The sequence below is a fragment of the Coffea arabica genome, chromosome 4c (genome assembly GCF_036785885.1).
Source record: "Coffea arabica cultivar ET-39 chromosome 4c, Coffea Arabica ET-39 HiFi, whole genome shotgun sequence".
NCBI lineage: Eukaryota > Viridiplantae > Streptophyta > Magnoliopsida > Gentianales > Rubiaceae > Coffea > Coffea arabica.
The window spans coordinates 49743315-49756139 of NC_092316.1; the positions used below are offsets into that span (position 1 = coordinate 49743315).

General features: G+C 34.0%; 1 pseudogene; it reads left to right on the forward strand.

Moving 5' to 3' along the window:
* The first annotated feature begins 1239 nt into the window (after positions 1-1239).
* LOC113739297 ((-)-germacrene D synthase-like) lies at positions 1240-4919 on the forward strand (annotated as a pseudogene).
* Positions 4920-12825: the final 7906 nt, after the last annotated feature.

Genomic DNA, 12825 nt, shown 5'->3' on the forward strand with positions numbered 1-12825 from the left:
TTTCTCTATGAAACTCCACCTACAATAATTATATGTGATATTCAACTTCATATAGCATCACCCTCATCTAGAGTAAGAATGACAAGGGCTAGAATTTATTTCCAGTAGCAAAAAAGCTCATTTTCTCTTGAGATTTAGTTAAATATTAAAATTTTGAGTTGAGATCATAATCTAATTTTCTTTATTTATCTTTTTTTTAATGCGTGCTGATTACCATATCTTAGTAGTCCGAGCAGGCAAAATAAGTAATTAGAAGGTGTCTTTTCATATAATACACTTTAATATACGCATTGCTAATCTATACGAATGAACATTGGACCCATGCAATATTATTGGAGATAAGACCTACTAGCTTTTTCACATATAGTAAAAAAAAGGACATATTTACTTCTCTTTAAGAATTCCTTATCTCTAATATAGAGTCTCTTTGATAATATAAAAAAGTGCTGAATCTGAATTTTTTCAAATTTTCAGATGTTTAGAATGTTTGATAAATGAAAATTCATTTGCTGAACTTATTAAGTAGTGCTGAACTTGTGTATAATTTTTTCAGCATAAAAATCTTAACTGAATGCTTAATTTTGATAAGAATCAATGGAATTACTTCAACTATTTTATCTTATCTATCAAATCTACCATTGTTTGTTAAGTATGTTCAAAATTCTTATATAATTAAACATAATATTCTCTATCTAATTATTTTCTGTTACTTGTGTCCATATTTGACTTCATATCTGAGAATTTAAATTGTCCTCCTAATTCTAATGTTTCTCACGGATTTTTTTTTTTTTTTTTGTAAAGCTTGACCAATTTCTTCTTCAAAATGATATTCTATGCTTTTTTTTTATTCTTTTATGTTTTTTTAAAATGATATTCTATGTCTACGAATATTTGAATGGCATAAATCAATAGCAGCTGTTCTGAAGGATACCTGGCTATAAATGTGCGATTACAAGTCTACTTTTGCAACAGTATCGATCGTGCTAAGCAACCTAGCAGTTTAACATTTTCCAACCGTTGCATCTAAGCTACTATAGACGTTGTTCTTACCCAAAACCAATGGGAGAAGAAGGTCATGAATCAAATGTTCATCGTCCTTTGGCACATTTTCATCCCGATATTTGGGGAAACCAATTCCTCCTCCATTCCCCTGATTCCGACGAGGTACTACTATAGTATAGACAGAACAGTTCTTTTACGCTAAAGAAACATTAACATCATCCAAGGATATATATTTGTTCTTTGTAGGCAAGATGGGCTTCTATGAAGGGGCAGGTTGAACAGCTGAAGGAAAAAGTCAGGACAAAGCGTCATGAAACTGCAAGTAATTCATCGGAACAGCTGCAATTTATCGATGCGATTCAACGACTTGGCATAGAATATCAATTTGAAGAGGAGATCAGTCAAGCTTTACAAAAGTTGCATGATCAACATCAGAGTTGGGAGGACAATGATCACTTTTATATTGCTGCTCTCTATTTTCGTATTCTACGACAAGAAGGGTTTGGAATTTCATCAGGCAAGAGTTATAGTGTTAAAAGATTTATACCCTTAAACTTCAATTCCTAGAAACCTTAACTACTTTGTGTTTTTTTGCCATCACAATTTTCTTTCACCATTTTTCCATTATGCAGAAATATTCACGAAATTCCTAGATGCTGAAAATAAATTTTGGAGAAAGTTTGGTTAATGATGTGCCGGCCATGCTTGCACTTTATGAAGCCGCTCATCTCAGATTCGACGGTGAAAATATATTAGATCTCGCCCTAGATTTTACCAGTGATCGTCTTCAGTCATTACCATGCAAGTTAAGCAGTCCACTAGCTGAGCTAGTAAGTCACGCACTATTGCAGCCTAATTGGAGGGGTTTACCAAGATTAGAGGCTAGGCATTACATATCCATATACGAAAAAGATCCTTCACATAATTCAACTTTATTAAAGCTGGCTAAGCTGGATTTTAACATGCTACAATCTCTGCACAAAGAGGAGCTACAAGAAATTTCCTTGTAAGTTTCTTGCAAAATTGTTTCTCTAGAAATAAATGAAGACAGAAAATTATTTATGTGATTTTGACTACCTTAAACTTTAAGAAATTGATGCATGCTTGCTGGCTAGTGGATCTCAGGTGGTGGAAAGAACTAGACTTTGCAAGAAAGCTTCCATTTGCGAGAGATCGAATTGTTGAGGGCTATTTCTGGATCGCAGGAGTATATTTTGAACCCCAATATAGTCTTGCCAGAAAGATCATGTCCAAAGTTACGGCAATAACGTCTATAATAGATGACATCTATGATGCATACGGGACTTTTAAAGAACTCGTAATCCTAACAGAAGCAATTGAAAGGTATGAAATGTTTACTGTTGAATTTGGCACTAATGATACGTATACTATAGTAAGATCATTAATTTGCTGTTATTCGATGTGTTACAACATTTGCAGATGGAACGTTGGCTGCATAAATCAACTACCAGATTATATGAAGATTTGTTATGTAGCACTCCTCCATTTGTTTGAAGAAATTGAGGAAGAGATGGCAAACAAAGGAACATCATATCGGACTGATTACGCAAAGGAAGCAGTATGAACATTTGCTCATAGGATAACCATCTAGTTAGTCTCAGAATCGTTCATGAAATTTTAAAACCTCATTTTGTTGAACTAATTTGCAGATGAAGGTTCTGGTCCGTGCCTACTTTGTTGAGGCTAAGTGGCTGCACAGAGGGTATATACCAACATTTGAAGAATATATGCAAATTGGATTGGCAACCTGTGGATACATCACTCTTACAATAATAGCTTTCCTATGCAGGGGTGACATTGTCACAAAGGAGGCCTTCGATTGGGCATTGAGTGGCCCTGATATCTTAAGAGCTGCGTCAATCATTTGCAGGCTCAGGGACGACATTGTGGGGCGTAAGGTAAGATTAATTTGTTATACTATGCGGTAATGCAAAACCCATCATACATAGCAACACATAGTTGACTGGTTGATCTACATGGATAGAGTAATGATGAGTACAATTATCGGTCCAAATTGAACCAACTGGATATAACTCCGATCTTGATCATCCATTTGAAAATCCAAAAAGAAGTTTTCGTCTTCTTCTTATAAAATTAAAATGGACAACTCAAATCAAGCCAGTCCTGATGTGGGCAAAAACCTTACTCCTGCAGTTACCAGGGGCATCCACAAAAGTCTGGAACCCAAAATCCCGCCTGATTGGCAAAGGAGCTTTTGCCAAGTTTTTCTTATAAATTTTTTAACAATTTTAATTATAGTAATATCAAAAAAATTTTCAAAAATTTTAAAATACTCAAAAATATACAAAAAAAAAAACCTTCCTTCCTTTGTTCTTCAACCTCCCCCACCTCAACCCACCACCATCTCCGTCGCTGGCTACTGTTGACCAGCATTTTCACCGGCGTCGGCAACTCCTTTTTTTTCCCCTTTCTTCTCTCTCTCCTCTCCTTCTCCTCCTCCTCTCCACCCAGTGTAACCAGATCTAGTCGTCGTGACCAGATTTGGTTGCGTTGGGCGAGGGGGAGGGTGGCTAGGGGAGGGAGGGGAGAGAAGGTGGTGGGGGAGAGGAAGGAGGAGAGGGGGAGGAGAGGAAGAGGGGAAAGGAAGGAGGAGAAAGGGAGGAGAGATAGAGAAAAAAGGAATAACAAAAAAGGACCGCTGGCGCGGGTCGTCGACGGAGGCATTGGCCAAGTGCCAGCTCGCCTGTGGAGAGGGAGGAAGAAGAAGAGCAGTGGGGTGGGGAAGATGAATAAGAAAGGGAAAAAGAAAAGAGGACAAAAGGAAAAATTTTTTTTTTTTAAAGAACAGTTTTTACACACTTCAAAAAAATTTTCTACAAATTCTATATAAAATTTCAAACAAACACCCAAATAACCCAATTGCCAGACAAGACCATGTTTCTAGAGGGTTTAGTCTCCTATAACCTTACAAAATTAATAACGACAACATCAATGTAATAAATAATCATGCTCTAAGGCCGAACTGTTTGGTCTGGTAAAAATATGGTTCAACTATAGAAATGATCTCGGTCATAGAAATTTTTGTCTAATTAAAAAACACTCGAATTTAAGGCCTTCATCTGATAAAAATAGTTAATATAATGATTTACACATTAATAATATTCCGATGTTTAGAGATTCTAAAGTAAGAAAAAGAATTAACGTAAGTACTGTGAACAGTTTGCATGTTAATTTGTAACAACTTCATGTTCACGTCAAAGCTTTTGAAATTACTTGTACAAATTTACAGGCTATATAATTCCAGTTATATTTTTTTTTTCAAATTTAAAAGGTACAATTTGTACTTCGCTAAAGTTTGGTTCACAAAACATAAGCCAGCTATATCCTTCAACTCTTAAAACTCTCCCATAATATTTTCTTCTTGTAAGTTTTAGAGTCTCTTTTAACTAAAGTGAAAGGGAAAAAAAAAAGATTATTTCCGTGAAATCCACTTAATCCTTTTCTGTACAATGTCGAAGTCCACTTAATCCACTGAATCCATTTCTTTTTAATCCATTTCTGTACAATGTCGAATGGTATGCGTGTCTCATACTTGCAGTTTGAACAAGAACGGGCGCACATTGCTTGCTTCAGCGGTGGAATGCTATATGAAGCAACACAGGGTATCGGAGCAGCAAGCATGCGATGAACTTCGTCGACAAGTTGAGGATGCATGGCTGCTCATGAATCAAAATCTCCTTAAACCTAGTGCTTCTACTTCTGCTGCCATTTCTGGTGCAGCTGGATTTCTACCTCCCAAGGCTGTCCTCCTTCGAGTTCTCAACTTGGCACGTGTGATGGAGGTTGCTTATAAGCACAAAGACGAATATACACACGTGGGAGAAACCAGGAAAAGTTACATCAATTCACTGTTCATTGAGCCCATTCCCAGTTAAACAGATACTACTATTTACAGGATATGATGAACCAATAATTATTGGTCATTGCTTTATCTTTTTTTTTTTTTTTTTTTTTTTAAGTTGGTCTGCACAAGTGTCAAGAACTGCATCAAATCCTCAGTCGCCTCACTTCGATGGGTACACAGTCCCAACCATCCACGTAGGATCCGTCTTTAAGTGAGAATTCTATGTTGCCAATAATAATCCACCTAAAAATAGAATTCTTTCTATTTTATAATTTCTATTAGCTAATAAAGTATGTGGCTCAGAGAACTTTCGTCTACCATCCTTTCACCATCCAAATTGTTTCTTATTCTTTGCTTTCAGAGAACCAGAGAACAAAACTTGGGGAGCATTTTTTTTTCTTATGAAAAATCACCCAGCGGCCGAGGAGGGAGAAGAAATAAGGTTTAAATTGATAGAATTCATTCAAAGTTCTAGTTTAAAGAGTGAAGATTATCATGGAACTTAAGCACTGAGTTTCTGGGTATGTAAAATAGCTTTTATTTCATCTCTTATTTTTGACTTGAGTTTCCTATTTAATTTATGAGTTTTTCACATCAAATGTTAACATGTTCAATTTGTAATGACTGAAAGGCATCATGCATCTCACTAGGATTTATTAAGATAATATTTCAATAGGGCCCTTTGTTTCTCTTTTGAAGAATATTTTACATCAGTGACGTGCCAATCCTAATTAAAGAATTAAATCAGTGATCAAAAGAAGAAAACTTCCGAATTCCAAAAGTATCTTCCCTTTCAAACTTAACAGGGTTATATATATATATATATTTGCAACATGGCGTGATTTTATGATGATATTAACGAAAAAATCTTTGATTTTTTTAAGCAATGGAGAAAACATAAAATACTGTAGGATGACCATTTTGCATTAAGTTCTGAAGACATGAATGAGTAACATACTCAGACTGATTTCCCACCTTATGGGCTTTAACTCTTTTCAACAGATTAATTATACTTTGTCCATATCAGCTTTAATGAAAGACACAAAGAAAACAACCCGTTTTGTATAGAACTTTACTATAATTTACTATAGAAATTGTCGAAAAATTTTTGTACATTCGATGATTTGAAGAAAAAATTTCTTTTTTTCTTTTCCTTTTCTTCTTCTCCCTCCCTTCCTCCTCCCTCTCTCACCACCACCTGTTGTTCCTTTAGAACTTGATATGCATGATCAACCTGCAAAACAAAAGTCAAAGAAAGAGAAATAAGGTAATTTTGGCTAGGTGAGGTGCGGACTAAGTCGTCCTCTTAAGACGATTCGCGCCCCTCTCGGAATTATGCCCGGTGTAGAAGGTGATGGCACGTTGCCTCTGAGATACAATAGCCCAGCCTATGCTGTTGCTTCTACTAAATCTACACAATTTAGAGAAGCTTGAGCTCTTCTCAACACCTAACTAATGCCCAATAGAAGTGAAAGAAAGATAGTTTTTTGAGATAGCAAAAAAGTGTGTCAAACTTGGTTGATAGTGGCCTCTATTTATAAGCTAAAATTTTAGGATTATTAGAATACCATCATTAAATGGAATAAATGTGTCATATTTTTCAGTTACAAAATTTGAAAAGGTCTAGGTCATTGTATAATAGTCAAAATTTAATAAATCAATTCTTAAAACCTAATCATTACATAGGTTACAAAAACAAGACATAAATCTCATAAGTTACATTTTTAATAGTGATCTTGTAACTGAAAATTCATTTCAAAATTTGTAACTCATTGCATTTGAATTCAAAAAAGCATGTGAATGAATTCAAAATAATAATGATATTTTTATTAAAATATCCAACAATCCCCCACTTATTTTAATAAAAATAATTTGGGCATATAGTGAGAACATCATGCCTTATGAAAGTAGCAATGCCTTTAAACTTTCACTTAGTGTTTCAGTTTTCCCATATTAGAATCATAGTGGACTTAGCCTTTAAACTATGATTACTTGAGGAAAACGTAGAAAACTTAACACACATGATATTCTCGGTGTTCTTAACCGAGCTTTTCAAGCCAATACATTATGGCCATGTACTTTACCCCAATGTTCATGAGTGCTCTAGAGAATTAGCCCAAATTCTCATAAGGGCGGCCACACCCTTACACTCATATAGGTGAGTCTATCAAGGATGTTTCTGTGACTAACACATCCCACCCATAAGGGCTATAGAACTCATTAAGAGATTAGTTCTCAACCTCTCATATACGTCACAGAATTACATGCATAGCATCGTATGATTGGACTAAAAATTTGCATGTATTACAACAAGCGACTCTATGATTCGTTTATCTCCAACTTAGTTCTTGGGATCTCCAGTCCCTAGGTGGTTGTATCCTCATAGGTAGCTTTTATATTTTTGGGCTTTAATCCAATCTCTCTTGATGCTTTCCAGATCTTTTCTCTAGCCAGAGCTTTTGTAAGTTGATCGGCAAGATTATCGCCCGATCTCACAAAATCAATGGTTAATGAACCATTATTTAAATATGATCTCACAGTACTGTGTTTTCTCTTTATAGATTTGGATTTTCCATTATAATATTTATTGTGAACTCTGCCAATAGCAGCGGTACTATCACAATGTATTAAAACAGGAGGTATCGGCTTATTTCACATTGGAATTTCAGATAGTAAATCACGTAACCACTGCTTCTTCACATGCAGAAGCAAGAGCAATTAACTCTGCTTCCATGGTGGACTTTGCAATTATATGTTGTTTTCTGGATTGCCAACAAATGGCTCCACCTCCCAATGTAAATAAATAACCAGTATTGGACAAAGAATCACTAGATTGTGAACTCCAATTTGCATCACTAAAACCTTCAAGTATAACAGGATATTTTTTATAAAATAGACCATAATCTAAAGTTCTCTTAAGATATCTCATGATTCTATGAATTGCATTCCAATGTGTAAAGTTGGGTTTATTAGTAAACCTACTAAGTACACCAACCGCATATGCAATATCAGGTCTAGTACAATTAGTTGCATATCTCAAACTACCAATTATACTAGCATACTCTTTTTTATTTATCACATCAGAATCATTTTTAGTAGGAAATAAACACATATGAGAATCAAAGGGTGTACAAACTGGTTTACAATCAAAATAATTATATTTATTTAATATTTTTTCAATATAGTGAGATTGATCAATAAAAATTTCTTCTGAATTTTTTGTAATTTTCATACCAAGTATGACATTAGCTTCGCCTAAGTCTTTCATTTTGAAATTACTTTTAAGTAATGCTTTTGTAACCTCAATTACTTGCAAATTGGTCCCAAATATCAATAAATCATCAACATATAAACAAATTATCACATGAGAGTCTCCAAACGATTTATAATAAATGCACTTATCACTCTCATTTGACCTAAAGCCATTAGTCAATACACATTGATCGAATTTTTCATGCCATTGTTTAGGTGCTTGTTTAAGTCCATATAAAGATTTATTCAATTTACAAACTTTATTTTCTAAACCAGGTTGAATAAATCCTTCGGGTTGATCCATATAAATCTCTTCATTTAAATCACCATTAAGAAAAACTGTTTTTACATCCATTTGATGTATTTTTAATTCATGAATTGCCGCTACAGCTATTAAAAGTCGTATAGAAGTTACTCTTATAACTGGTGAAAAGGTATCAAAGAAATCTATCTCTCCTTTTTGCTTAAAACCCTTTGCAACAAGCCTGGCTTTATATTTATCTATAGTGCCATTAGGTTTAAATTTTTTCCTTAATATCCATTTACAACCAATAGTTTTACATCCAGGAGGTAAATCAACTAATTTCCAAGTTTTATTAGACATTAAAGATTCCATTTCATCATTAATTGCTTCTCTCCAAAAATCAGAATCAAAAGATGATAAAGCTTCAGAAATAGTTATAGGATCCCCCTCTACATTATAATTTTGAAAATCAGGACCAAAATCTTTTTGTGTCCTTTTCCTTTTACTGGTTCTCAATTGCTCTTTTCCTCTAGTTGAACCTTTAGCATTAGAAGAACTAGCTTCTTCGGATTTTTCACTATATTCATTCAATTTTATACCCCTACTATCTTTAAATGGAAATTTATCTTCATGAAAAATTGCATCTAGAGATTCAATTACTACATTGTTTTCTAGATCTAGAAATCTATATGCTTTACTGTTTAAAGAATATCCAATAAATATACATCTAATCGCTTTTATTCCTAATTTTGGAATTTTTGGTTCAGAAATTCTTACATATGCTAAACAACCCCATACTCTAAAATATTCAATATTGGGTTTTTTGTTTCTCCATAATTCATAAGGAGTTATTAAATCTTTTTTCCGTGGTACTCTATTTAAAGTATAATTAGCTATTAAAATAGCTTCACCCCATAAATTTTTAGGTGCACTCGAATTTGCTAACATAGCATTTATTAAATCTATCAAAGATCTATTTTTTCTTTCAGCCACACCGTTTGATTGAGGTGAATATGGTGGAGTAACCTCATGTATTATTCTTGATGATTTGATAAAATTTATAAGGCCAATAGTATCATATTCTTTTCCTCTATCTGTTCTAAATCTTTTGATTTTTCTTTCAAAACGATTTTCAACCTCTTTAACAAAAATAGTAAATTTCTCAAAAGCCTCACTTTTATGTTTCATAAGGTAGACATAACAATATTTTGAAAAATCATCTATAAATGTGATAAAATATCTTTTACCTTCACATGTTAATATGTTTTCAAATTCACAAATGTCAGAATGTATTAATTCTAATAACTCTGTTTTTCTTTCAACTTTCAAATGAGGTTGTTTAGTTATTTTAGTCATGCTACAATATTCACATTTTTCAAACTCATTATGCAATTTTGGAATTAACCCTATGTGGCTCATATTTTTTAAGTATTTGCTATTTATATGACAAAGACGTGCATGCCACATATTTATACAAGAAATGATATAAGCAGAAGTAGAAATTTCATTCACTTCAACATTAAGTTTAAACATACCTCACAAGCATAACCTTTTCCAACAAAGGTACCATTCTTTGTAAGCACATATTGATCAGATTCTATAGACTGCTTAAAACCAGCCTTATTGAGAAGATAGCAGAAACCAAGTTCTTCCTAATTTCAGGAACGTGAAGAACATCTCTTAGGGTCAAGACACGCCCAGAAGTAAACTTTAGTTCAACTTCGCCCATGCCTAGAACATTGGTTGTATGCGAATCTCCTAGCAAAACTTAACTTTTGAACGAAGTTCTATCACAGCAAACATGCCTAGAGGCACCAGAATCAGCCCACCACCCTTCAGTATTTCCAACAAAATTGATTTCAGAAACCATAGCCACAAATGACTCTTCAATTAGTTGAGTCACATTAGCTTGTGGCTTAAAATTGGGTCCAAATTTTCTAAAATGACAATTTTCTGCACGATGACCCAATTTTCCACAAACAAAACAAGCTCTATTATTCATATTATTTCCAAAATTTGGAGTATTTGAAACTTGTTTTGAAGGGCCTTGATTTGACTTTTTCTAGATAAAATAATTTTTTGAAAACTTATTTTTCATATTCTTCCCTCTAGGCTTCAAATAGGCCTTTTATTGTCTTGTTGACCCTTAGAGACATTCTCACTAGAAGTTAGGAAGTTTACCTTAGTACTCCCATTGAACTCTTCACCTTTGTCTTGTTTTCTAGCTTCTTCTTCAATGCGCAACCTTGCCATCAGATTTGCTATTGTCAATTCTTGTTGCTTATGACGTAGCCCTTTCTGAAAATCTTTCCATGATGTTGGAAGTTTGTCAATGATGGCTGCAACTTGCATTTGTGGATCGATTTTGACTCCTTCAGATTCAATCTCATGGACAATCATTTGCAAGTCATGAACTTGCTCTAGTACTGGCTTGTTTTCCACCATTTGAAACTTTGAAATAACGGCTACAAGCATATTTTTTCGAGCTTGCTTCTTCAGTATCATATTTTTGTTGCAATGCTCTCCAAATTCTTTTTGCTAAAGTATAAGATGAAGAATAAAAATCATAAAGTTCACCAGACAAACAATTAAGGATATAATTTCTGCAATCTTCCACATCATTTTCCCATTTTTGGACTTGTTTGGCATGATTCTCCCTTTATTCATCAGTCATGGAACTGGTGCCTATCTTTTTTGGATTCTTTGTGGCTAAGACCCAAGCAACCTTCATTAGCTTCAAATATAACATCACTTTCTTGGCCCACCTTTTGAAGTGTTGGCCACTAAAGCGAAATGGTTTGTTGAGATCACTAGATCCAATAGTTGTAGCATTTGCAACATTGCTTGCAACTTCCATGTTATCCGAATCGTCTTAAATTGTTGTTCCTTTAGAACTTGATATACACGATCAACCTGCAAAACAAAAGTCAAAGAAAGAGAAATAAAGTAATTTTGGCTAAGTGAGGCGCATAGTAGGTCGCTCTCTTAAGACGATTTGCGTCCCTCTCGGGATTATGCCCGGTGTGGAAGATTGATGGCACGTCGCCTCTGGGATACAACAGCCCAGCTTATGCTGTTGCTTCTACTAAATCTATACAATTTAGAGAAGCTAGAGCTCTTCTCAACACCTAACTAATGCCCAATAGAAGTAAGAGAAAGATAGTTTTTTGAGATAGCAAAAAAGTGTGTCAAACTTAGTTGATAGTGGCCTCTATTTATAGGTTAAAATTTTAGGAGTATTAGAATACCATCATTAAATGGAATAAATGTGTCATATTTTTCAGTTACAAAATTTGAAAAGGTCTAGGTCATTGTATAATAGTCAAAATTTAATAAATCAATTCTTAAAACCTAATCATTACATAGGTTACAAAAACAAGACATAAATCTCATAAGTTACATTTTTAATGGTGATCTTGTAACTGAAAATTCATTTCAAAATTTGTAACTCATTGCATTTGAATTCAAAAAAGCATGTGAATGAATTCAAAATAATAATGATATTTTTATTAAAATATCCAACACCACCACCACTTCATCCCTCTTTTTTTTTTCCCTTCTCTCCTCCTCCCTCCCTTCTCCTTCTCCTCCTCTCCCCTCTTCACCAGTGTTAAACTATTTATCTAAAGCCAATGTTCAAATAAATGGAAGCTTGATTGATTGGCAGACATGATATTAGAATTAAACTCGAACTCATATTTGGCTCAATTTTTTATGAGACTATCTTATGTCATGCCTCCTGCTCGCACATGCCAGACACATGACATCCACCGTACCCTCAAGTCTCACTCGAGAAATACAAGGCAACATTTGAAACCTATAACACTAACTTGGAAAGTGATAATAACAACAGAACTAGTTATAGTTCGTTATAAATCCAAACTGGACATAACCTAAAATCCTCAAATGACTCCATACACTTAGCATCTAGTAAAGATAGGTTTAAGAATATCAATATTCTAATACAACCAAGCTTGATATAACTACTAGCTTTTAGGATTATATAATCTAGTAAAAATCATCTTCCGGGTCTTCCACGTAAACTATTTCATAATCCTTGAGGTCTACAAAAATATCAAAGAATTGGTTGAGCAATGAACACTCAATATGTACTTACTACACCTCTGTTGGATCATGTAGTTATAGTATAACATAGTACACCCTTCCCATGCATGATTATTCAATAAAGACATCAAATTGATAACACATAATATTAGTAAGTGGCAATAATAATTTGAACTTCATAGCATAACGTAATTGTACTTAAGCAATTCTAATATCACAAAACATTTCACATCATCTTATAACTGGTACATATAATATCCGATTTTTGAGTACTCAACCTAGAGATTAAGCCTTTTCGAGGAGGCTGACTAAGAGGTTTCATGATTATTCCTTGACCACATAACATAACATAATATATGTCAATCGGGACAACATA